Below are 24,951 nucleotides of genomic sequence, written 5' to 3'. Positions count from 1 at the left end.
TTCCTCCTGGAATTCTACTGTCCTGTTTATCTGTATAGTGAACTTACTTAAAGTCTTTGGTTAAATATCACTTTCTTAATGAGGGTCATTCTGATCTTCTTTGAAATTATATCCTAACTCTCATGTCCCCCAGCATCTCCATGTTCTTCCCACTGCACTTATCTCCATTGTATTAATCACTATTATATTATATTATATTATATTATATTATATTATATTATAGTTTGTTTTGGTCTCTGATATATTTCAAGTGCCTAAATCAGTACCTAGCACAGAATAGAAATTCAATAAATAATCATCAAAGGAAAAAACTTGCCTTAATATCTCAAAATGCAATTTCTTATTTGTATGTTTACCTCATTAAACCAACAGCTTTCTATGGACAATAGTTTTGCCTTACCTTTGCATTCTTGACATAACTAGAGAGAAAATTAAATTCTCCATACCTGTTTGATTAAATCAATTACTTTAATATCTATGAAAATGTTGTTGGGAATAAGAACCAATAGGTTGTTCTTAAGATTCCATGTCACATTATCTTGAAACTGCTGTATCCAGGCTTACTAAATGGTACTTGTAAATAATATCACATGGAAAAATAACTAACACAAGCTATTAATCATTGCTTGTTTTCTTAGTTACCTTTACTGAAATTATTTTTGTTTGTTCATATGCTTCTTTACTACTAATTACTAATTCTACTGGTATGTACATCAGAGTGTCTTTTTTAGTTCCCAGTTTATTACATTAATTCAATAACATGCTGAAAAAAAGTGACAATTGTAAACAAGTGCTAAATCCCTAGGAAAATAATTTATATTTTATGTGGGGGTTTACAGCATGAAGAATTCAATTCCAGCTTTCTGAGTGACAATAGGTGTAACTCTGAAGATTTTTTTCCCCAAGAAGTAACATGCGACTAAGCTTTAGGGAACATCTGTACTCACTAAAACTTCTATATTTACTTTCTCCACAGTGTCTTTGTTTCCTCTCAGGGGAAAGCATACAGATTTGATCAGACCCTGACTGTGGGCATGGGTCTCTTCACATTTCTAAGGGGGTAGGGACACATAACATTAAATTAGATCAGGTGCATGAGACAGTGCTCTTGCTTCTTTTCTGCTTTCACACATCTGAAGTTCTGCTGGTCTGGACACCTCACTCTCCTTCATCTCTATTTTCAGTACTGCTCTGGTAGAAAGTACAAACATTGACAAACTGGCGGGGTTCAGGGGGGCTAATTGCATATTGAAAAGGCTTTCAAATAGTTTTTTTTTTCATTTATTTAACGGGCAAATATGTATTTAATATCTACTAGTGTAGAACACTGTACATATAAATTAAGCATTTAAAATGTTAGTAAGCAAAATGACCAAGAAACTCAAAGTATAAATCATCAACATTTTTAAAAACATTAATTTCATGGAGGAATGCTTCTTCAATGAATATAGTACATTTGCATACATATTATTGTATTCTTCTAGCTGGGCTTCAGCAGAAACTAGAGAGGGAGTAGTCAGGGACAGTGAAGGAAGGCCTTTCTTTTTTATTAGTCATAACAAATGAGAGAACTAAACCAAACTGGCAAAAAGTAGAGACTAAGTACAGTGACCGAATATTTTATTGAAGGAGATGTGCTTTTGGATGCAAAATTTCAAGTCTGCCAAACCCATATGAAAACTACAATTTTCTATCAGTTAATCTCTACTATTTAAAGTTTTAGGGAGGAAAGTAAGTGAACTGCATCCCTTGTTCATAAAACTGAATGAACACTTTCAACCCCCAAAGAGGAGTACTTGGCAGGTGATGTTTTAAGTGATTTCCTGGAGATTTTTGGAGTAAATGCTGAAATACAAAAATAGCTACAAAATCCCTTTTACTGGGAAGATGATATGAGAAAAAACAAAACTGACCACCTCTCCTGGGACAAGGGGATGAAAAATATGGGATAAGAAAGATGAATAGGCTAACTGAGACAATAGGCAGAAAATTATGTGTAGTAAATGGTGTTACAAGAACACAGCACTGAGAAGTGGTGGGTGTGGCCCTACTGAGCTGAAATGACTATTCAACTAAAACTGATAGAACCTTAGGGCACTCTACCAAATCCAGGAGATCAGGAGATCAGGAGACCAGGAGACATAACAGCTTTACCTAATACATAGAAAAAACACAGGAAAGCAGAAAAAATGAGAAGACAAGGATACATGTCCTAAATTTAAAAAAAATACTTTGGAAAAAAACTATACAAAATAGAAACAAGCAGTCTACAGAGTTCAAAACAAACAATCTGCAGAATTCAAAACACTTGTTACAAGGATGCTCAGTGAACCTAGTGAGAACCTCAATAGCATAAAAAAACACATGGAAACCATAAAAAAGACCTAGTCAGAAATTAAATGAAGAATAATTTACAAGGAATCAACAGTAGAGTGTATGACAACAAGAATAAAATTAGAGATTTAAACATAAGGAAGCAAAAACCACCCAATCAGAACAGCAAAACAAAAAAAGAATCTAAAGAAATGATGATAATATAAGGAGTCTCTGGGACAACTTCAAGTGTACCAATTTTTAAATCATGGGGTGCTAGAAGGGAAAGAGAGAAAGCAAGAAATTTAAAACTTATTTGAAAAATAATTATGGAAAACTTCCTTAACCTGGTGAAGGAAACAGACATAAAAGTCTAAAGAACACAGAGAGTCTCAAACAAAATGAACCCAAATAAGCCCGTAACAAGACACAACATAATTGAAAGGCCAATGGTGAAAGACAAAAAGAGAGACTCATGAAAGCAGCAAAAGGAAAGCAGTTAGTTATCCATAAGGGAGCTTTCATAAGATTGGCTACTGATTTCTCATCAGAAACTTTATATGCCAGAAGGGGTTGGCAAGATGTACAAGATGTACAAGATGTACATATGTACAAGATGATGAAAAACAAGATTACTCTACCTAGCAAATCTATCATTTAGAATCAAAGGACAGATAAAGAGCTTCCAAGGCAAGAAAAAGCTAAGAGTTCATCTTTACCAAACCAATATTATTGACACATGAAATGTTAAGGGTCTTCTTAAAGACAAGGGAAAAAATTTTAAAAATGGACAATAAAATGTCAATCAATACATATCTATCAACAACTGAATCTAAAAAACAAAATAAGCAAACAAGTAGAAGAAAAACAGACTCATAGATACAGAAAATTTTTTGATGATTCCAGGTGGGAGGGTGTTGGGAAGGTGGATGAAAAAGGTGAAGGGATTAAGAAGTACAAATTAGTAGTTACAGAATAATCATGGGGATGTAAAGTACAGCATAGAGAGTTTAGTCAATAATATTCTAATAATTATACTTGGTGTCACATGGGTATGAGATTTATTGGGATAATAATTTGGCAAGTAATATAATATCTAATTGCTGGGGTGTACACCTGAAACTAATATAATATTAAATGTCAACTGTAATTAAAAAATAAAAAGATTTAAATTTAAAAATAAAAGAAATAGAATACTCTAGGGGAATTTAAAGGTGGGCAAGAAATGGTTTCTGCCCGTGAGACATGGATGATAAATAGGGAAGATAATGACATTCATGAGTTATTTTAATACAAATAAACTCTGGTAATACTAACATAAATACATAAAATATGTTATATATAAATGATGAAAATAAGAAACATTTTAAGTGGTATATGCATAAACATCTGTGTACATGTATGTATATGTGTACAGATACATACACATATACATATGAGGATATACACACGTGTATCTATACATAGATACACGTGTGTATATTTTTACATATACAAACCAGTTTTTAAAAACATTTTTTCTCTCTCTCTTTTTTAAAGATTTTATTTATTTATTTTTAGAGGGGAAGGGAAGGAGAGAAAGAGAGAAGTATCAATGTGTGGTTGCCTCTCGTGAGTCCCCTGCTGGGAATTGGCCTGCAACTCAGGCATGTGCCCTGACTGGGAATCGAACCATGATCACGTGGTTCGCAGGTCCATGCTCAATCTACTGAGCTACACCAGCCAGGGCCAAACCAATTTCTAAGTAGTATCAAATATCTATTTGGGAGATTTGCATTCATTTTCTTCCTTACCTGGAAATGTGAGATTGTTTCAAGCTGGTGTGCAGCACAGAAAGAAATCTAATGCAAGGACACCCATGATGCCCTCAAGGAGCAGTGGGCATGACTCACCTTGTGTGACTCTGCAGGCAGTACCATGTCTGGTTCTATTTCTCACAGGGATGCTGTGAAATAGGCCACTTGCAATGACAGAACTCAATGAGAAAGTCCTGGTATTTTCCACCATTGTAACCTCCAGGCCATTGGTTTTATTGAGCCACAGATTTAGTGATTGCCCAGCCCTCTGTTGGGATGAGTCATAGGATGGCTGACTTTGGTGCTTCGTGGAGACCAGACCAGAGCCCAACAGTCCTATTGCTCTGAATTTCTGATCACATCTTCCCATCTGTCAGCCTCAGCAACATGAGAGTGCTAGAAGTCAATTCTCCTACCTGCTGATGTAGACGAGACTGTTTGGCCTCCTGCCATGGTTCTTGGCCCTGTGGCTCTTGTTCTGAACACATCTTTCTCAATGACACTGATGGAAAATGAACTGTCCTCCGCATCCTTAAGTTCTTTACTTTGTCAAAACAACAAACACACCAGGGGCTTATCTTTTAATCTCTGCTGGCATATCTGGCTTTAATACTACTGACCTGCAGCTCCAGGCCCCATGCAAATGGAGAGCTCTGTTCCTGAAGTGCTGTTAGTCCTCCAGTGTCAATATTGGCAAAGGAAGGAAGGGAATCAATGGAGGTCTAGCTGGTCAAATTAGCCTTTGGAGGGAAGAGAATCAAAGACTATGTCAACACTGTTTTAACTAATTTTTGTCCTCTTGAGAGAGTCAATTCAGTTACAAGGGGTTGAACCCACTGGACATGGAAGCTGAGCATGGAGCACACCCTGGGACAAGTCATAAGTGGTGAAACTCTGGGAAGCTCAGGAGCCTACCCAGAGCCTTATGTGAGGACAACTACATGCTGCTCTACAAGTGAAAAGGGAAAGCTACAGACTAGCTGTCCTGCTTGAAAATCCCTGTGCTTTGGAGGGGCCTAGGTGATTTTTGCATCACCTATGAAAGTGGCAGAATTCCCAAGAGGAGCCAGTAATGTCCCGTACAGTGCCAGATTGTTTCTTTCTTCTCATAGTTATTCTCCTACAAATGCTAATTTGCTAACTGAATGGGTAATTTCTGCTGGCAATAATGAAGTAATGACCAAAATTTTGTGGAATATTACTTACTCTTTCTTTAAATTCTTCCACCCCTGTCTTACTTCATGAAGTTAATTGGATAAGGAACCAAGGTGGTCATTGCACTTTATAATTACAATACCTGCACATAGTGAATAACACTTGCACAATGTTCACAATGCCCCAGCAATGCATGACAATAGATAGCACACCTCTCAGGGTTAAGAAACTGGTTTGCCGCAGATGCTTGTAGTTCTGTATGTGACAATAATGCCTTACAGCCTACTCAGGAGACAGTTATCATGGTAAAGAACTAGTATAAAGGACACATGGACAACAACTAAGGGGGGTGGAAATGGGAGGGAGGTGGGGAGCACGGTGGGTGGGCTGGGATGGGAGTAAAAGACAGAAAACTGTACTTGAACAATAATTGAATTTTTAAAATTAATTAATTAATTAATTAATTGAAACAAAAAACCCCAAAAGAACAGTTTGAAAACAACCAAGTTAAGGAACAATAATGGAGGCTGTTTGTCCTGGAGAAATTGTTGACATGGTAGCATTTTCCAATTGAAGGATGACTAGGAGAAGGAGGAGAAGTTAAAAATAACTCTTTGTTATTCCACACAGTGAAATGTGTGAATGTTACAAGGCAACATTTTATTCAGCCTCCATAGAGAACTTTTCAGCAAATTGAGCTGTTCAAAAAATAGATCATGCTGCCTTAGGGTACAGAGAGCCTCCATCACTGAAAATTTAAAGCTAACACAAGACCGAGTGATGAAGGGTATTGTGTTGGGCGTGAGGTTGCACTGTGTTGCCTTGAATGTGTTCCCAGCACTTAAAATCCTTTGGTTCTTTGAAGAAAAGGGAAGCTCACAGACACATGCTGTCCTCCTCCACAAGACTTCAATTTCCTGGGATTTGTCCAGGATCTATTGCAGCATCAGATGTGGCTTTTTCCCATGAATGTATCTGATTTTGATAACCCCTTTAGACCAGGGGGTAGACACTAAATAAACTCATGGAAGGAATTAAAATGGTCCTCCTTTAATGCTATTTGAAGTCAAGCCTTTGAAGCATTTTTTCTGCCTCATGTTATTCCCTTTCTTTATTTAAAATAATTGTGTCAGAAGCTCTCTTCCTCTGTAATTGCCCCCTGTCAGTCTGCTTTGGATGGTTTTACTAACTGGCAAGGAAATCTCCTAGAGAAAATGGATGATGGGCAGTTCTAAAGAGGAACATGCAGTGATTTTTTATCTCAAAGCTGCAATGATGGCAGCTCCTAGTCAAGATCGTCAGACAGCCTTTGACATTACCTGTGATGTCTTTCCAAGATGAGAAGGACCCAGTCAAAGACAATCCTCCCAGTAGAGCTCTGTGGCATCTGCACCACTTCAAAGTGTTGATTTGCCCGATGGAGGGAGATTCCTGCCACATGAAGGCCTCATTTATTGTTAATTGACTTTAAGAATTACTAGTCTGTTTTGATAGATGAACAGCCAGGTTGGTTACTGGGAGCCATGCTCATAGGAATGAATAGTGCGGTGTTCCTAGTGGCCAAGGCTGAGGCTCCTTGTGGAGTGTAAATTTAAGAAAGAGAGTGATTTTCATCATCGTTAAATAAAGCACTGGGGAGTTTAAAAAGAAGTTTCTGTGCCAGTCTACAAAGATTCACACTGAGACAGAGTCAGGTGTCATGTTTCAGGAGACTGTTCTCATGGCATTGGCTCCAATGGTAAGGCGAGAATTATAGTGTTCAATACTCTTCCAGCATAATTGACCTTTGCCTTTTATGCTTGCTGTCGCAGACATGGTTGTGGGAGATCTAGTGTTACTTCACTCTTCACACAAGCAGGAGAACTCCTTGCTCTGAGCAACATTTCATCTTTTAAGATTTTCAGGCATTTCTATCTATTCAATACCAGATTGCACCATGGCATGTACAGGCTGTATAATAAATGTCTTTGTGAAAAAAAGGACACACTGCCTCCCAATTCTTCTCACCTCCCTTTCTGTCCCTGGCTCCACTCTCCGTGTGTTCTGGCTCTAGAAGCAACTACTTTTAACTGTTTTAGCTCTTTACTCTGGCTTTTGCCTCCATATTGCTAAATATCAAGAAGTAGTGATCTAGGCATATTATCAATTGTTGTAGACCACTCTGCCTGGTTCTAGGAATTGTATCTCGACCCCCTGTGGCTAAGGGCGAGGGACGACCTCTGGAGTGCCAGCCGCAGGAGACAAAGCTTGTCTCTGGTAGCAAATATTGCCTCAGTTTCCTCTCCCTGCCCCCAAAGTTTGGTCAGAAGTCAGTGAAGGGTAAGACCCCTCACAATGAGGGGCAACCTAAGCCAGACTCGATCACTTGGGAGTCCTTCATGGAAGGACTCAGGAGGCTGCAACAAAGAGGGATCAATGGACTCTCGCCCCCTGGCTTTAACATAGCCTGAGTCCCCATGTTCTCTGAGAAAAGTGCTTCCTGACTCTAATCCCCTTAAGCCTGAATACCTAATGGGGAGAGGTGCAGCTCCTTGCCTTGCTAGAGTGTGTCCTGGGGAAAAATCTGTCATCACAAAGACTTCCTGATAAACCTGTGAAATCTGCTCTGCTAAGAGTGCTTTCATTCATATGTTAAGAGTTTGAGTAGGAAATTCTAAAACTCTGTTCGTGACACTCTGACTCATAGTAAGCCCTCAGATTTCTTTGAAATGTTATCTACTGTTTGATTCTTGCCACCCTGTATTCCTGTGTATTAGAACCCAATAAAAACCCTGGAAGAGGGGGTTCGGGGCCTTTTTCTCCTTGGAGAAACTGGCCACCAGCCCATGGCCTTTTCCCAGCAGAGAAAATGGCCACCCCTCCTCCCCAAGCAGATCACTTCACATCTCGGTCATGATTACTCTTCATCCGTGGCACCCGGGGGGACTTGCGAGAAAGTCGCCCCCACAATCAATTATAGACATTATCAACTGACTTCCTGTTGAAATAAATGAAGAAACTCTCACTATAATCCACTGCTTTCCTTCTCTCCATATTCCCAATAAAGTTATTGTAATTTGTTTTTATCCTTACCCCAGGACCTGCTAATTGATTTTTAGAGGGAGGAAAAGGGAGAAAGAGAGGGAGAGAAACACTGATGCAAGAGAGAAACATTGAGGTTGCCTCTCATATGTGCCTGACTCAGGATTGAACCTGCAACCCAGGCATGTGCCCTGACTGGGAATTGAACCCACAACCTTTTGATTTGTAGGGTGATGCTCCAACCAACTGAGCCACATGGGCCATTATTGTAAATTTTTAAAGTCAATGATCACCAAAACATTGTTCAATGTTAAGTCAAGGAGTATGTCATTATTACATTTCCTATCATAAAACAAAAAAACTTCTTTGTTTTTCTTCATGTAGTGGATCTCAATGACTAAGAAACTTTATAGGGAGAGAAAAGGCACCAATTATCTCCTATCTTCTTTTCTTGGGAATCACACCAAAGAAAGAAAATAACCTGGAAATGACTATTGTTACTGAACTCTAGAATATGAGTATACATTGAATAATGAATGTGGTATATCTTAATTTGGTTAAAAAATCTGATGACATTGGGGGTTAAATTAAACACAAAGCCTGAAGCTTCACCCACACTCCATACATGCAGGGCTGGTGGGCAGAAGTAAGGATCTGCATGATTTGAGCTAACTCTCTCTTTAACAGCCTCCCCTCCCCTCTGGTGCGGGCTGACCCCGTAGCTTGACGTAGCTTTTGAGTACATCATCATCACAGCCTGCCTACACCATCGATTTAATTTGACAAACATCAATTCATCACCAATTATGTGCCAGACCCTGGCTTGGAATACAAAGGCAAATAAATTATCTAGGAGAGCTCTGTGTATGAATAGCTATACATTGCATGAAAAGTCTCATGATAGAGGGGACATGCCATGAGGAGGTACGAAGAAGGGGATATTGAATTAGGAACAGAGGGGCATCAGTGATAATTACTGAAAAGAATGAAATATTGGTGCATTTAGAATTGTTTCTTAGAGTTAAGATAACATGGTAAGGCAGGGAAATCTCACTTTTAGATTCCATCTGTTCAATCTATACCATTGCATGTATTATTCAGGATGGTTTTAAGTACTAAGAGCATAAAACTAACTCAAATTGATGTGAGCTGAAAAAAAAAAAAGAATCAATTCATTGGAATCACAAAAACTGCAACACACAGGCCAGACTGGACCCCAGGGCTCATTAGGGTGCCGTCTCTCCTCACTGCTCAACTCTGCTCTCTTCTTTTTTGACATTACTCAGGGAGATCCTTTATATAAGGAGATTACCAGTAGTTCTGGATTTAAAGTCTACCTTCTGAAGGGCCCCAGGAGAAAGACTACCTCTTCCCCCAAGCCACACAGAGGTTCCAGTGAGGTATTTCTCTCATCTTGAATGCCTGCCATGCCTGTGCTAACCACTGTTGCCAGGTAGAAGTAAACTGCCAGTGGCACATCTAGCTCGTGTGCTCCCCTAAACCACATAGACAGAGAGCAGCGATGAGGTTTTCCCCAAGGAAAGCTGAAGTGTAGTGACAAACAGAATGAGAGATGGATGCAGACAAAAATGATGGGTGTGCACCATGTCTGTCCTCTTCCGGTTTTACTGGAAGTTTGCCTCTAGTTTTCCTGAGGCCCTTCTGGTAGACTGACAGATTTAGCAAATAGAACTATGGGCCACTCGGGTAAATTTGAATTTCTGATATATAATGAATAATATTCATTGTATGTATGCCTCATGACTGTTTATCTGAAATTTAAATTTAACTTGGAATCTTGTATTTTATCTGAGATCCTGACATTAGTACCTTTTAGTACAAACCATCAGAAACATTAAAGTATAAGAAGTTATTAATGGCTTAAAATACTCCCTTAATGTGAGCTATTTATTGTTGACAGAATTTGAGATTTTAATTGAAGCAGTGGTTATCAACTTTGCCTGCACACTGGAATCTCACAAGGAGTTTAAAAGATATTTTAAAAATATTGGGTCTTACCCTAAACACAGGGAATCAGAATACCTGAGGTGGGGGCTTAGAATTTTTCAAACCTCCTTAGGAGATTTTGATATAGGGCCAGGATTGAAGAATGCGGATTGAAAAAAGTGTTAATTCCTTGAAGGTGATGTCTGCATTAGAAAACAGAAATGGAATCTAGAGGCCTTCCTGAATTTTCCTAAGCTCACAGCAGTGGCCAGCACCCACTCTGTCTTCCACAAGACGATTTCTGGTTCACAGAACACACTGATAAATTTGAGAAAAAGTCACTCTCCAAATAATTTTTCCAACATGAGGTCGCAAATGCAACCTGAGTGCCATTTTTAAAAGTGAGTACAAATACAAAGAATGCTGAGAGATGCCTAAACTCTAATTCAGCTTAAATTCAATACAGGAATCTTAGTGTTAACTGTTTCATTGAAACACTTTCTGTTAAGTCTTATAATCATGGGAGATCTGCAGGTTATCTGAAGGTTGTGCTTAGAAGGACCTTAGTGAAAGATATCTTTAGGAGACATGAGCACAAACAGGTTTTAAGATCATCACTAGGTTTTCACTCTGTGTGTCCCCCCTTCTGTTCCTCTACCTGATACCTCTTAGATCATGTTCAATTATGCAATTAATTCAAACCAAAGCACAGTCACATAATAGTTTCCTATTATACATAGTGGATCTCAAATTTCCATCTGGAGATGAGCTGTATCAGAATCACCTGGAGAGCTTAATAAACACACATGCACATTCATGTGCATGGCATCCTATGTGACTGGACACAGCCTGTCTGCAGGCTATTTTTAGTAGATGAGTCCACTCCACACTCACCTCTGAGAACTGCTAGGCCAATTTTTAATGTTTAGCACTCTGTGGGGTAAGTTTGGAAATAATGGGTTTCCATTTATTGCGTAGGTTTGATGCTTGAAACCCTTTACAACATACATCATCTCTTTTAATCCTCATGTGTGCAGTGAGTTTTTATTTCCATTTCACAAGAGGAACATGGGGTAACAACATTGTTAAGATCATCCAGCTTACACACAGCAAAGCTGGAATTTATATTCATATCTTGACATATCTTTAGTGCCTGTGCCACTATGCATGACATTCTATTGTCCTCATGGCTGAGGAGATGATAGGTGGGCCCAAGGGTCAAGTGTTCGGCATTCAAAGGTGTTATTCCTAAGTGGGCTGCTCAGCTCCATTTTACGTACATCCCTGCCCAGGAGAGCAGACTGCAAACCATGTGAAGGAAGCTTTGATGTTTTACTCTGACTCCCAGAACCAACCACGGTGACCTGTCCTCTGAAGGTAGTTATGCAAAGTTCCCTACTGACAGTGATGTCAGGAGTCTCTGACTTCTGAAGAGAAGATAGAAGTGTGTTGTTTCCCTGGAGATGTGAACTTGTGGGTAAGAGACAGCACTTCTCATAACATCATATCCGGGCTCCTTTAATGGCTCAGCTCTCTCTGAGATGGTGATGCTACCTGGAAAATCACAACACAGTCATGTCTGAAGAGCAAATTAAGATTAGGCTGTAAACAGGACCCTTTTACAAGGAGAAAACTTTGATCTGCCAACTGAGCTTGCTGTGTGCTTCCATACAAACACCAGTACCAACAGTGGCTCAGTAAACAGAATGGTGTAAGGTCAGGACATTTCCAGAATGGAAAAAAATTGTTTCAAAATCTCCAAAGTGTTAATCATTTCTGCAATTGGAGCACTATTATGTGTGCTCACTATTATGTGTGCTATTAGCATAGCCCTGTTTCAATATTATAATGGTTTCATAATGTGCTTTCAGCTGCTTTGTAGCCTAAGTTGCTGGTGTTTCAAAACAAGTCTTTGGTAAATATAATATTTTGGTCTCACATTCCTCATTTCTTCCTGCTGATTACACATGCTAAGAGGCCATGAGGGCCTGTTTTCTTCTCTCACATTCCCTTGCTGAACAAAAGATGAAGACATTTTAATGTGCATGAGAGAGGTGGGCACAGAGATATTCTCAGTAATGCAATGGAAGATGCATTCCAAATGGGTTGAGAATCCAGTGGTGTAGTGATGAGCCCTTCTGCTGTTAAAACTGAGGTCACTGTTTCGAATTCTGCCTCTAATGGTAGCAACCTGGAAGTCAGCCCCTCTCACTGGGAGCCAATGGGAATGATTTAGTGGGCTATTGCCCCTCCCAGGGGAACAATTCTCATGTCCCAGTTGTCTGTTGAGATTTACCTTGAAGACATCTTCTACCTAGAGTCCTTGTCTGAGTCAACCACTGGATACTTAGCTAATTTTTCTGCCAGTTGAATCCTAAAACTGAAGCTCCACAAGGTCTTACAGGATGACCTTGTCCTATGGTTTTCACGTGGTGCTCCTGGGAGATCTTAGGTAGCAGGACTTCAGGGACTCAGACAGAGGGAGGGGACAGTGGGGCTTTTTGCTGTGCTCCAAACAGAGCCACTGCACTTTCCAAGGTCTTTCATATTTAGGTTCCAGCAAAGATTTGCTGGAACCCAATGGGGGGTATCTATCTATCTATCTATCTATCTAGCCTGGGCAGCTGTTATCTTTTTCCAATAGCAGCCCCCTTCCTTCTGAGGAATTGCCTCTCCCTCATTCTGCATAGTCTTGGTGGGACTATAAATCCAGGTGTCTATTCTGCAAAGATAGGTAAGAGGGGTCTCTTGCCTCTGGGCCTCCTTCTCCCAGGCCTATCTGCTTTTTGAGCTGGTGCAGTTAGTAAAAGGCCACCTTCCCTAAGTATGGCCTATCTGTCCGGGACTTGAAATAGGGAACAAGGACTGCAAAAGCAAATGGAATTGTTGGGGTTCATTGGCACGGACATTATTGCCCTGTTTGATCTGTTGTAGTGATAGAGAAAAGCCCCTTTTCTGTTAGCCTAAGAATGCCCCGTAGGAGAGTCTAACTTCCGCATTCCGCTTCTGTAACCTGCTTCTGCTGTGCAGCCAATGAGAGCCACAGCACCTCAGATATCCCCAAATAAGGAAATAGACCTAACTTCTGCATTCTGCTTCTGTGACTTGCTTGCTACGTAGACAGGAAGGTCCTGCAGGCTATATAAACCCCAAGAGCCCTTTGTTCGGGGCTCAGAATTTGGAGATCACCCTCCTCTGGGCCCGTGCATGTAAATAAAGATCGTGCTCCTGAACCCTAGGTGTCTGGTTGCTTCATTTTTCTGTAACAGTAGGTCTATTTCTGCTGTTGCTGCTGCCACACTCTTTGCAGTGTACTGGGCATCATATCTTAAATCTGGTTCATCAGCTTTCAAATCAATCTCATGACATCTGATATCCTCTAATTACTCATTTTTTTTCTTGCAACAGAAGCACCCTAACATATACAAAACCTTTATTTTATAGGGGGATAAATTGAGGCCAAGACAGTATGGACCTTGCTTGGAAGTCATCTACACTAAATTGGAATTAAGACTAGAACTCAGGTCCAGCTTCCTGTCTAGGATCTTCTGCACAGAGGAAAACTCAAATGTCTACAGTGGCTAGACAAGCCACATAAATGAGTACTTTATCCCTCTTCTCCCCTTAAATTAGCTTCTTAATGTTTTGTTTTCTGCTTTTGATTGGAACAAAGGCAAAGAAAAAATTCTCTGGTATAAAAAGAATGTGAAGACAATAATAATTAGCAACTGACACTTTGCTTTAGTATTAAGTATACTACAGTGAGTAATGGCAATTGTGGAAAAGTAGGCATACTCTTTATCTACAAGTAATTGGCTACTATTCAACCCTAACTCATTATTGCCCTGGAATAATGTGGTCATTACATTATCAGAAATACCTGTGTTTTACAAGATAAGTTGGAAATATAAATTTTAAATGTGAAATGTCCTGATCTTTTTAGTGATTGCTCAAATTACATAAAATTACTATGAATACCAAGCAACATGTCTCTGGGTTGGATTTAGCCTATAGGCCATTGGCTTGTAATTTATGCCTTATCTCAAATTAATTTCCCTTTTTTCCCATAAATTTGTATTCCATACCTCCTATGTGATAGTGTGAATGACTCCTTTCTTTTCTGAAAAACTTCTGGGAACAAACTGCATTCCAGGTCCTTACATGCTCTCCAACATGCAAGAAAAGTGGAAGCTTTATTTATTTATTCACTCATTCATTCATTTATTTATTTTATTTTTGTTCAAGTACTTAATTTGGCTTCTTTACATTCTTAACAAAATTTCAAGGTGAATAAAAAGGTTTAATTAGAGGAGTTATTAGTTAGAGTGTTTAGTTGTCCTGTAGAGATGAAATGAGTGTCTGCGAAGCAATTGTCACATAGATCATGATCTAGGGAGGACAGACTGGATGAAATAGTGATGTCAGGGGTTTCAGACGATGACACTGCAGCACTGTGTAGAAAACATCATGGCAACCTGTGTTTCCAAATCAATGACCAAATGAAAGAGCACTTGTGAGCATATTTTGAAAATGGTGCATAACACAATACAGAATAATGAACTAAAAAAGATGCTTTGACTTCTAATGAGTAAAGATTAAAATGGAAAATTGTGTTTCCATGACTGTGAAACATGCTCAGGGACTTCCTACAGTGGGAGTCCAGACCAGGATTAGGGGCAGCCTGTGGGACAAACCTGGCTCCCTGCAGGTTCTTATACATAAAATATTACTGGAACACAGCCATGAGTGTCTGTTAACATGTTGTGACTGCTTCTGTGCTCCAGTGGAAAAGCTGAGCAAGTACCACAGAGATGACATGGTTTGGAAAGCCTAAAATCCTTATTATCTTACCCTTTAGAGAAAAAGTTGGCCAACCCTGGTCTAGACTTCAGAGAGGGTTAAATCCTACTTTATAGAAGAAGAGCAAAGATGTGTCACAAGAGTCAGGATAGCTTGAGCTAAAGTATAAAGTAGAGACAGGAAGAAGTTGCAGAATTGAGGGTTTATTTTGAAGGTTCATGCAAAAGAAATTGCTGGTTGCTTGATTGAGGCCTATGAGGAAAATAGAAGGCAAAAGAAAAGAAACAGAGGCAGGAGAACTAATGGAAGGGTCATGGAGGAGAGCAGGACCCCTCAGCTTCTTGGACTCTTAAAGAATCCTTGACTGGCCCATTTTGAACTTCATCCAGGTGGACACTGTCTTGCTTTGAGATGTAAATTATCTAATCTGATGTGTCCCTGGGAGTGGGAGAGATTAACATCACTATGTGGGAATGGTTTTGAGTGGATGTGGATGCCTAATCTTATGGGAAAAATTGCAAGACTTTAAATGAGTAGTTTAAAAGATATTTTATTCCAGGATAGAATTTCAAACTGAAAGTAGAGGTTCCCATTTGGTCTCACAGGGCATACTATTTTCTTTCTCTAGAAGGAACTGCACTTTTTTGAAAGAGGTAGGAATTGTTTTGATAATATCTTGAGGAGCTTGTACATTATATGTGGCAAATACTACTAACTGTATTCTTATCCTTTATCTGCTTCTCCCTTGAATATTTTACCTGCAAACAGGCATCTGGGATAAAGATAATATTTCCCAGCTTCCTTTGCTGTTAAATGTGAATACATGGCTAAACTTTAGCCAATGAGATAGAGTAGAAGTGATGTGTACAATTCCTAGGGAGTGTACTTCAAAGTTTGATTCCTGCCTCTCTTTCTAGCTTCCTTCTTCCCATGGGCTGGAATGGATATTGAATGAGTTGCTTCAGTCATCTTGAACCATGAGTGTTGGGAATGACCCTGCCTGGTTTCAGAAACTGTAATGCCTTGTGGCTAAGGCTGAGTAAAAAGATCTTGGAACCATAAGCCACTAAGGAGATAATGCTTATCTTCCTTGTAGAGGCACTGCCTCTGCCCACTTTTACTTCACCCTGCTTGGCCCTGGGGTGGGGGATGTCTGGTTAAGACATGTCTTACCCAAAGATGGGTAAGAGTCCTCAAAGGAGGGATGACCTAAGACAGTCATGGTCATTAAGGGGCCTTTAGGGAAGGACTTGGGGGGCTATAGAAAAAGGGGGTGATGGACCCTTGTCCCTCGGCTTTGACATAGCCTCAGTCCTCATTCTGTCTGCAAGAAGTCACCTAATCTCTTGGCTGCCTTACTTCCTCTGCCAATTTAAGCCTGAAACAATGCCTTAAATCTGAAACAATGCTGGAGGCAGGTGCAGCTTTGTGCAGGATAGGATAGGTCCCCCAGGGCAATCAGGCCTAAGAAAGAATGCATAAAATCCTGTGAAACCTGCTTTGTCAAGAATACCCTCAATCTAAATGGTGAGAGTCCAAGCATAGAATGAGTTTGTTTCCCCAAAGTTTTATGGCCCTTTAGCTATCTGACCCTGACTCAGAATAAGCCCTCATAGTTCTTTGAATGTTATCTATTATTGGATCATTACTGCCTGACAATTATAGATGAGCTTTATTGTGTATTATAGATGAGCTTTATTCTGTATATATACCCTGTATTCCTATGCAGATTAAACCCAATAAAAGCCCACTGAGGAATAGGCTTCTGGCCCTTCTCCTTTGAGAAATCAGCCTTTCCTTACCAAGCATATCATGTCTTGGTAGACTTATTCTCAACGGTGGCAGCCAGGGTTGGGGGGCCCTATGGGCAGAGCTTCCCCACACGTGAGACAATCTCAAGAATGGAAGCCTTGAATGGTGGAACAGCAAGAATTAAGGAGCCAGGGACTAATGTAATAGAGCAGCATTCAGCTCTGGGCAGACTAATTCCTGACTTACCCCTTCCTCAAACTAATGCTACATTGGGTTTTTAGTGTCTCTTACAACTGAGCTAATTTTGCCTAATATAGTGTATACTCTGAAAAGGTGTCAATTCTGATTATTTTGGCCTGTTAGTGCTGTTAAGAGTTCAAGTGCTTTGTTCAAAGTTGCTCAGTCTGTGAACTCTGTGGCCATTATTGAAGATCCTTTCTTTCATTCCGGATAATGGGAATATATCTATTCTTTTCTTTATTTTTTTTAGTCTTGTTAGAGGTGTATGTATTTTTATTGATCTTTTAAAACAGGGGTGTCAAACTCATTTTCACTGGGGGCCACATCAGCCTCATGGCTGCCTTCAAAGGGCCCAATGTGATTTGAGGGCTGTATAAGTGTAACCACTCCTTAACAGTTAAGCAAGAGCTTGGTGCTGCCACTGGTTAGAAACAAAGTGCTGGGCCAGATAAAACAAGGTGGAGGGCTGGATTTGGCCAAGGGCCTGGTGTTTGCCACCTGTATTTTAAAAGAAACTAGCATTTGGAAGATAAAAGAGATTGACAACTCTTAACCAGACTCATCAAGAAAAAAAGAGAGATGACCTGAATACATAAAATCAGTAATACAAAGGATTGTAAGAAATATTACAAACAATGATATGCCAATAAATTAGACAATCTAGATGAAATGAATAAATTCCTAGAAACAGCCTTCAAAAATTGAATCAGAAAGAATTATACAATCTGAATAGATAGATTACAACTAATTAAATTGAAGCAGTAATCAGAAACCTCTCAACAAACAAAAGTTCTGGACCGGATGGCTTTGTAAGAATTTTGCTGAACATTAAATGTAGAACTAATACTTATACTTCTCAAGCTATTTAAAAAAATTCAGAGGATGGAAAATGCCCAAATGCATTCTACAAGGCTAGCATTATCCTAATTCCAAATCTATTATTGGTAAAGACACTACGAACAAAGAAAATGATAGGCAAATATCCTGGATAAATATAGATGCGAAAATCCTCAATTGTTAGCAAACTGGGTCCAGCAATACATTAAAAAAAACCCCACAGCCCTAGTTGGGTGGCTCATTTGGTTGGAGCATTGTCCTGTACACCAAGTTTGCAGTTTGATCCCTGGTCAGGACTCCCATAGAAGGCAGCCAATCTGTTTCTCTTCCAAGCAGCCAATCTGTTTCTCTCCCATCTCTCTTTCTCTTTCTCTCCACACCCCATGCTTCCTGTTTAAAGTCATGAACATATGCTTGGGTGAGAAATTTTAAAAAATTAATAATATGATCATACAGCAGGATCGAGTGGAATATATTCTGTGGATGCAAAGTTGGTACAGTATCCACAAATCCAGAAATGTGATATACCACATAAACAAAATAAAGGGTAAAAATCACTAGATGCCACAAAAAACTACTAGAACTGATAAATGAATTCAGTAAAGTAGCAGGACACAAAATAAATATCCAGAAATCAGTTGCATTTCTATACACCAATAATGAACTATCAAAAAGAGAAACTAAGAAAACAATTCCATTTACAATTGCATAAAATAATAAAATAAAATACCTAGGAATAAATTTAACCAAGGATATGAAAGACTTGTACTCAAAAAATTATAAGACACTGAAGAAAGAAATCAAAGAAGATGCAAAGAAGTGGAAGTATATACTGTTTTCATGGATAGGAAAAAGCAACATCATCAAAATGTACATAATATCCAAAGTAATTTATAAGTTCAACTCAATTTCTATCAAGAAATTAGTGGTATATTTCACAGAACCAGAAGAAATATTTCAAAAAATTATATGGAATATTTGTTCTAACAACAATAAAATAATTTTTAAAATTTTGTATGGAACCAAGAGAGGCCCTGAATAGTCACAGCAATCTTAAGAAAGAAGAACAAAGTTGGAGGCATCATGCTACTTGCTATAAAACTATACTATAAGGCTATAGTAATCAAAACAGTATGGTACTGGCATAAACACAAACATATAGGTCAATGGAGCAGAATAGAGAGCCCAGAAAAGAAACCTACACCTTTATGGTCAATAAATATTTGACAAAGGAGGCAAGAACATATAATGGCATAAAAATAGTCTATTCAATAAATAGTGTTGAGAATATTGGACAGATATGTGCAAAAAATGAAACTAGACTATCTTCCTATACCATACACAGAACAAACTCAAATGGATTAAAGATTTAAATGTAAGACTCAAAACCATGGGAACCCTAGAAGAAAACATAGGCAATAAAATCTTGGACATTTCTCTTAGCAATATTTTTTTCTGATACATCTTCTCAGGTAAGAGAAATGAAAAAAACAAACAAATGGGACCTTATCAAACTAAAACGTTTTTGCACAGCAAAGGAAACTATCAACAAAATGAAAAGACAACCCACTGAATGGGAGTACATTCTGACTGATACATCTGATAAGGAATTAATATCTAAAATTTGAAAAGAACTCAAACAAGTCAACATCAAAACAAAACAAAACAAAGAAATTCAATCAAAAAATGGTCAAGGGACCCAAAGATGCTCAGTGTCACTGTTATTCAGAGAAATGAAAATTAAACCCAATGAAAATTGATCCTGTGTGATGTCACCTCACACCTATCAGAATGGTCATTACTAATAAATCAACAAACAAGTGTTGGTGAGAATGTGGAGAAAAGGGAACACTTTTCACTGTTGGTGGGAATGCAGATTGGTGAAGCCACTGTGAAAAAGAGTGTGGAGAGACCACAAAAAATTAAAAATGGAACTGCCTTATGACCCAGTGATTTCACTTCTGAAAATATTTCTGAAGAAACCCAAAACACTAATTTGAAAGATTATATGCACCTCTATGTTCATTGCAGTGTTATTTACAATAGGCAAATTTTGGAAGCTGCCTGTTGCATTCAAAACGCGAGAACAAACGTTGGAGACTTTCAGGAGTTCAAAGATGTTGCTTTATTGGCCAAGTTTAACCTGCACAGGGGCGAACTCTCAAAGTGTCCAAGGACACGGTGCCCACAGGGCTGCAAACGAGAGTCACGCCAGATGCTTACAGGCTCAGGGTTTTATAGAGGCGCGCAAGCAAGCTGGATACAGAAGCAGATGTGGTGGTTAGCGATTGGTGAGTTAACTCGTGCACTGGCTCGTGCTCTTTTACTTGATTGGTCAGTGGAGCTCATGCACAGAGGTAAAAATTTCCTCTTTAGTAACTGTCCAGATGGCTAAACTGCCTAACTCTCTTTCTTGCACCACATCCTGGAACACCCTGTTCTTCGGGTGTGTCCCGGAGCCCCCTTGCATTAGTGAGCAAAACAACTTTTACTTCCTTATAGCTACGCTCTGGCTAGTTCCCCCTTGCCCTCAACATTCCCCCATTTCCTTGAGAGTAGGTCAAACCCTTGACTCTATTTCATCTGTGGGTAGGATTGTGTAGGGCTGGGAAAGTACCATCAGTTTAACTACTTCTACTCTTTCTTTGATGAAGGCTAATATCTTATTCAATACAATAGGTCCTATAGTATCAAACAGCTTGGAGAAGTCAGCCCTTAAGGTTATAGGTGTTTCCCCCCCCAACCCCCAGGTCAAGTTAGAGGCAATTACTGTGCCATCAGCGGTTCTAATCAATACCCATTCTTGGTACCCAAGTCCACGGATGGGGGCCCAACATAGGAGCCAAATTCCTAGGTACTGGAGAAGGTGAGTTTTAAGGGCTTGTCCGGATCTCGCTGGACTCGCCATTCCCGGGGCTCCTCACTTGGCGCCTGTGCCGGCTTGGTGTGGGAGAGGTGAATCCAATATGGTTTCTTAGCTACCCGGACAGCGGACGGGGTGCTCGACAGTACCTGGTAGGGGCCAGTCCACCTGGGCTCCAAGTTTCCTCTGAGATGGCTGAGTATACACACCCACTGCCCAGGTTCTGGTTGACCAGGCACCTTGTCTGCCTTCGGCGGGGCGACCTGTCGGAGAGCTCGAACCTCACTTCGGATCTTCTGTAGAGCCTGCAGTGGCTTGAGAAAGTTGTGGTTAGAGGCTTCTATTTCCTCTCTGTTCAATCGGGGAACCAGAGGTATAGGTTGCCCAAATAGGAGTTCATAAGGGGCCCAAGTCTTAATATAGGGAGTGCATCTTACACGGAAAAGGGCGAAAGGGAGTAGCTCAACCCAATTCTCGCCGGTCTCCTCCCTCAATTTTATTATGGTTTCTTTTAAGGTCTTGTTCATCCTTTCTACTTGTCCTGAACTTTGGGGCCTATATATATAATGTAGCTTCCAGTCAATCCCTAATCTTGTAGCTCACTCCTGAGGTATTGGGTCTTGTGTAATATTTCCTTGACTAACTGTTCTAACTTATTCTGCTCTAGGTGGGTGTTGGCATAGATGTTCTTTACTATTTCTCTAACTACTCCATGAGGTAGATAGAGTCTATAGTCTGGGAGCTCTATCCAGCCTCGTTGATTCTTTTTCCCTCCTAGCTTAAATCCTGCCTGTTCTTCTTCAGGGGTATATTTAGGATCCGGAGGCAGTGTTGGTTGAGGTATTAGCAAGAGGAGGTTCTCTGGCGGGTCAGTGGCCACTTATTTGGCAGCACTGTCTGCAAAATGGTTGCCTCGTATAATAGGAGAGTTCCCTTTCTGATGTCCTTTGCAATGTATGATTGCAACTTTCGCGGGCAGCCAAATGGCATCGAGCAGGGCAAGTATTTCATTGCGGTTTTTAATGTCCTTCCCGCCTGCTGTTAGTAGGCCTCTCTCCTTGTATATTGCTCCATGAATATGGGCAGTGGCCAATGCATAACAGCTGTCTGTGTAGATATTGGCAGTCTTCCCCTTTGCCATCTGTAAAGCTCTAGTTAGTCCAATCAACTCCGCCCTCTGTGCAGAAGTCCCTGTGGGTAGCGCCTGCTGCCACAAAACCTTATCCTCTGTGGTCACTGCTGCCCCTGCATACCTCTGCCCATCTTTGATAAAACTGCTCCCATCGGTGAAGTTTTATCATCTTTGATAAAACTGCTCCCATCAAATCTGCCTTTTCATATGCCTGGTCTCTTAAGTCTGGGCGGGTGCCCATGACTGTATCGAGCACCAGTCTGCAGTCATGGATGATAGTGGTATCCAGGACTGGGAGCAGGGTAGCAGGGTTCAGAGCTGTAGTCTTAAGGAACTGGACTGCTGGTGGGTTTAACAGCTGGGCTTGGTATTGTGTCAGCTGCGAGTTTGATAACCACCTGTCTGGGGGGTGCCCGCATGACTTGCTCTACATAATGTTCTCCAATTACTTGTATATCTTGCCCTAATGTTAACTTGCTGGCCTCCTTGACTAATATTGAGGTGGCAGCCAGCACCCTCAGGCAAGTCTGCCATCCCGAGGCTACAGGGTCAAGTTTCTTGGAGAGGTAGGCGACAGGCCTCTTCCATGGCCCTAGCTCCTGGCTTAGTACTCCTAGAGCTACCCCTCCCTTCTCTGCCGGGAACAGTTGGAAGGGTTTAGTCAAATCCGGCAGCGCCAGAGCTGGGGCAGCTACGAGGGCCTCTTTCAGTGCCTGAAAGGCCTGCCTCTTCTTATCTGTCCATGTAAACTTCTCTTCCTTGCCTCAGGTTAGCTCATGTAGCGCTTTTGCCAGTTCTGCAAACCCTAATATCCACAATCGGCAGTAGCCAACTGCCCCCAGGAACTCCCGTACTTGCCTCTTGGTGGCGGGCTCAGGAATCTGCAAGACTGTCTGGATCCGCTGACCTGACAGAGTCCTCTGTCCCCCCTGTAAGTTATATCCCAAGTAACTTACAGTTTGAGTCACGATCTGGGCTTTCTTGGAGGAGACACGGTATCCCATCCTCTTGAGGTCCTGCAGCAAATCTATGGTGGCTTCTTCCCACTCCCCTCTGGTCCTGGCAGCTATGAGGATATCATCCACATACTGGAGCAGCACAATTGATAGGTGGGAGGAACGGAAAGCCTGCACGCCTTTACTAAGGGCCCCGGGCCCCGTCAGTCTAGGAGCAGGACTTCCGGGCCCTGTTTCTGGCTGAGGGCTTCTGCTTTTAACTTTGGGCAGTCTCGCTTCCAGTGTCCCTTTTCTTTGCAATAGGCACATTGGTTTTTATGCAGCCACTGCCTCTGGCCCTTTTGCTGTCCCCCTTTTCCTTTTGGGGAAGGCTTCTGTGCAGCAATTAAAATCTTGGCAACCTCCTTCGCCCTGCCAACCTCTGGATCGTCCCTATTGATGTATACCTTTTGGGCTATCTCTAAGAGTTTACTTATATTCTCTCCCTCAAAGCCTTCTAGTTTCTGTGATTTCTTTCTAATGTTTGATGCTCCCTGAGTTACAAATGCTATATTGACAAGTCTTCTATTTTCTTGAGCTTCTGGATCTAGGGGGGTGTATACCCTATAAGCCTCCATAAGTCTTTCTAGGAAGGCAGCAGGGGACTCCTCTCATCCTTGTATGACCTCACTGACTTTGCTGAAGTTGGTGGGCTTCCTAGCTGCCGCTTTTAATCCCCTGAGTAGAGCCCAGCGATATTGGAGGAGCCTGTCCCTTCCTCCACTGGAATGGGAGTCCCAATTAGATGGCTGAGAGGGGAGGATATCTTCTAGCTCCCTCCTCCCCGCTGCTGTGCCGCCCTCCTCCCCCATGACAGCTTTTGCAGCCTCTCTAATAATCCTGTCCCTTTCTTCTGATGTGAAGAGGGTCTGCAGGATTTGCTGACAGTCATCCCACGTTGGCTGGTGGGTTCTAAAAATGGTCTCAAGGAGGGAGATTAACCCTTTGAGGCTTTTCCGAAAATGAGGGGTTTTGATGCTTCCAATTATATAAATCACTAGTGGAAAAGGGTACATATATTAGCCGGGGAGGAGCACGTGGTGGCGCATCTGGGGCTGGAGGCGCCTCTCCCAGCGGCAAAATGGCCGGCGCTTCCCACAGAAACAAAATGGCGGAGGCAGCGTTATCTCCCGCCGGATGGCCGGGCACCCCACCCGAGGGTACGGTGCCTTCCCCATAGTGTGTCCCTCTGCGGGCCAGCCAACATTAAAAGTGGGCCACTTGAGCTGGCAAAGGGTCCAGAGGAACTCTGGGTTCGGCGGTGGTCCCCCGTAGCCGCTCGCACGCCTCTGGAAATCAGAAAAATTCTTTAACAAGCAGTCAAGGGGGGTCCCAGGCATGGATTCTCTCTGGCCCATCTTTATATACTGGATGACCTTCGGGATCTCGAAAATGAGAGCTGAAACCAAGAATTAGGAAACTAGTCGCCAAAACACACACTCGTCTCTCACATCTGCACAAAAGCGAACCGCGGTTCTCAGGCATACCATCACACTCAGCTTGCTGCAGCGCGGCACAGCGCAAAACAGAACTAGTTCCAATACCAAATGTGACCTAGTCACAACTCCCGAGGGCGTCCCCTCCTTTGGGAGTCCCTGGGTGGACTGACGGCAGCGTCCCGCCTACCACCTCAGGGTCAAATGATCTAGACCTTCCAAAACCAAATGAGGATCCTCGCGAATACTTACTCAGCCCGGGCTGCCCGTCCGGTCTCCGAACCGAAACTCCGAGAAGGGAGATCTCGCTGGGGCCTCCAAATGTTGCATTCAAAACTGCGAGAACAAACGTCGGAGACTTTCAGGGGTTCAAAGATTTTGCTTTATTGGCCAAGTTTAACCTGCGCAGGGGCGAACTCTCAAGGTGTCCAAGGACACGGTGCCCTCGAAGGCTGCAAACGAGAGTCACGCCAAATGCTTACAGGCTCAGGGTTTTATAGAGGTGCGCAAGCAAGCTGGATACAGAAGCAGATGTGGCGGTTAGCGATTGGCTCAGGGGCACAATGTGGCAGTTAGCGATTGGTGAGTTAACTTGTGCACTGGCTCGTGCTCTTTTACTTGATTGGTCAGTNAAAACCAAATGAGGATCCTCGCGAATACTTAC

General features: G+C 41.3%; 1 long non-coding RNA gene across 2 annotated transcripts; it reads left to right on the top strand.

The window, feature by feature from the left end:
* Window positions 1-9,895: 9,895 nt before the first annotated feature.
* Window positions 9,896-23,909, top strand: LOC119004196 (uncharacterized). 2 transcript variants are annotated; one of them, XR_005070147.1, is made up of 3 exons: window positions 9,896-9,907; window positions 17,431-17,436; window positions 23,819-23,909. It is a non-coding gene; the product is annotated as an uncharacterized LOC119004196 (long non-coding RNA). The 2 variants fall into 2 exon arrangements; XR_005070148.1 differs by lacking the exon at window positions 17,431-17,436 and adding an exon at window positions 10,759-10,766.
* The last annotated feature ends 1,042 nt before the right edge of the window (window positions 23,910-24,951 follow it).

Source organism: Sturnira hondurensis, unplaced genomic scaffold (assembly GCF_014824575.4).
Source record: "Sturnira hondurensis isolate 20B ecotype Veracruz unplaced genomic scaffold, ASM1482457v3 Scaffold0019186, whole genome shotgun sequence".
Lineage (NCBI taxonomy): Eukaryota > Metazoa > Chordata > Mammalia > Chiroptera > Phyllostomidae > Sturnira > Sturnira hondurensis.
Note: the sequence above shows the minus strand (reverse complement) of the source record. Positions and strands in the feature narration are given on the sequence as shown.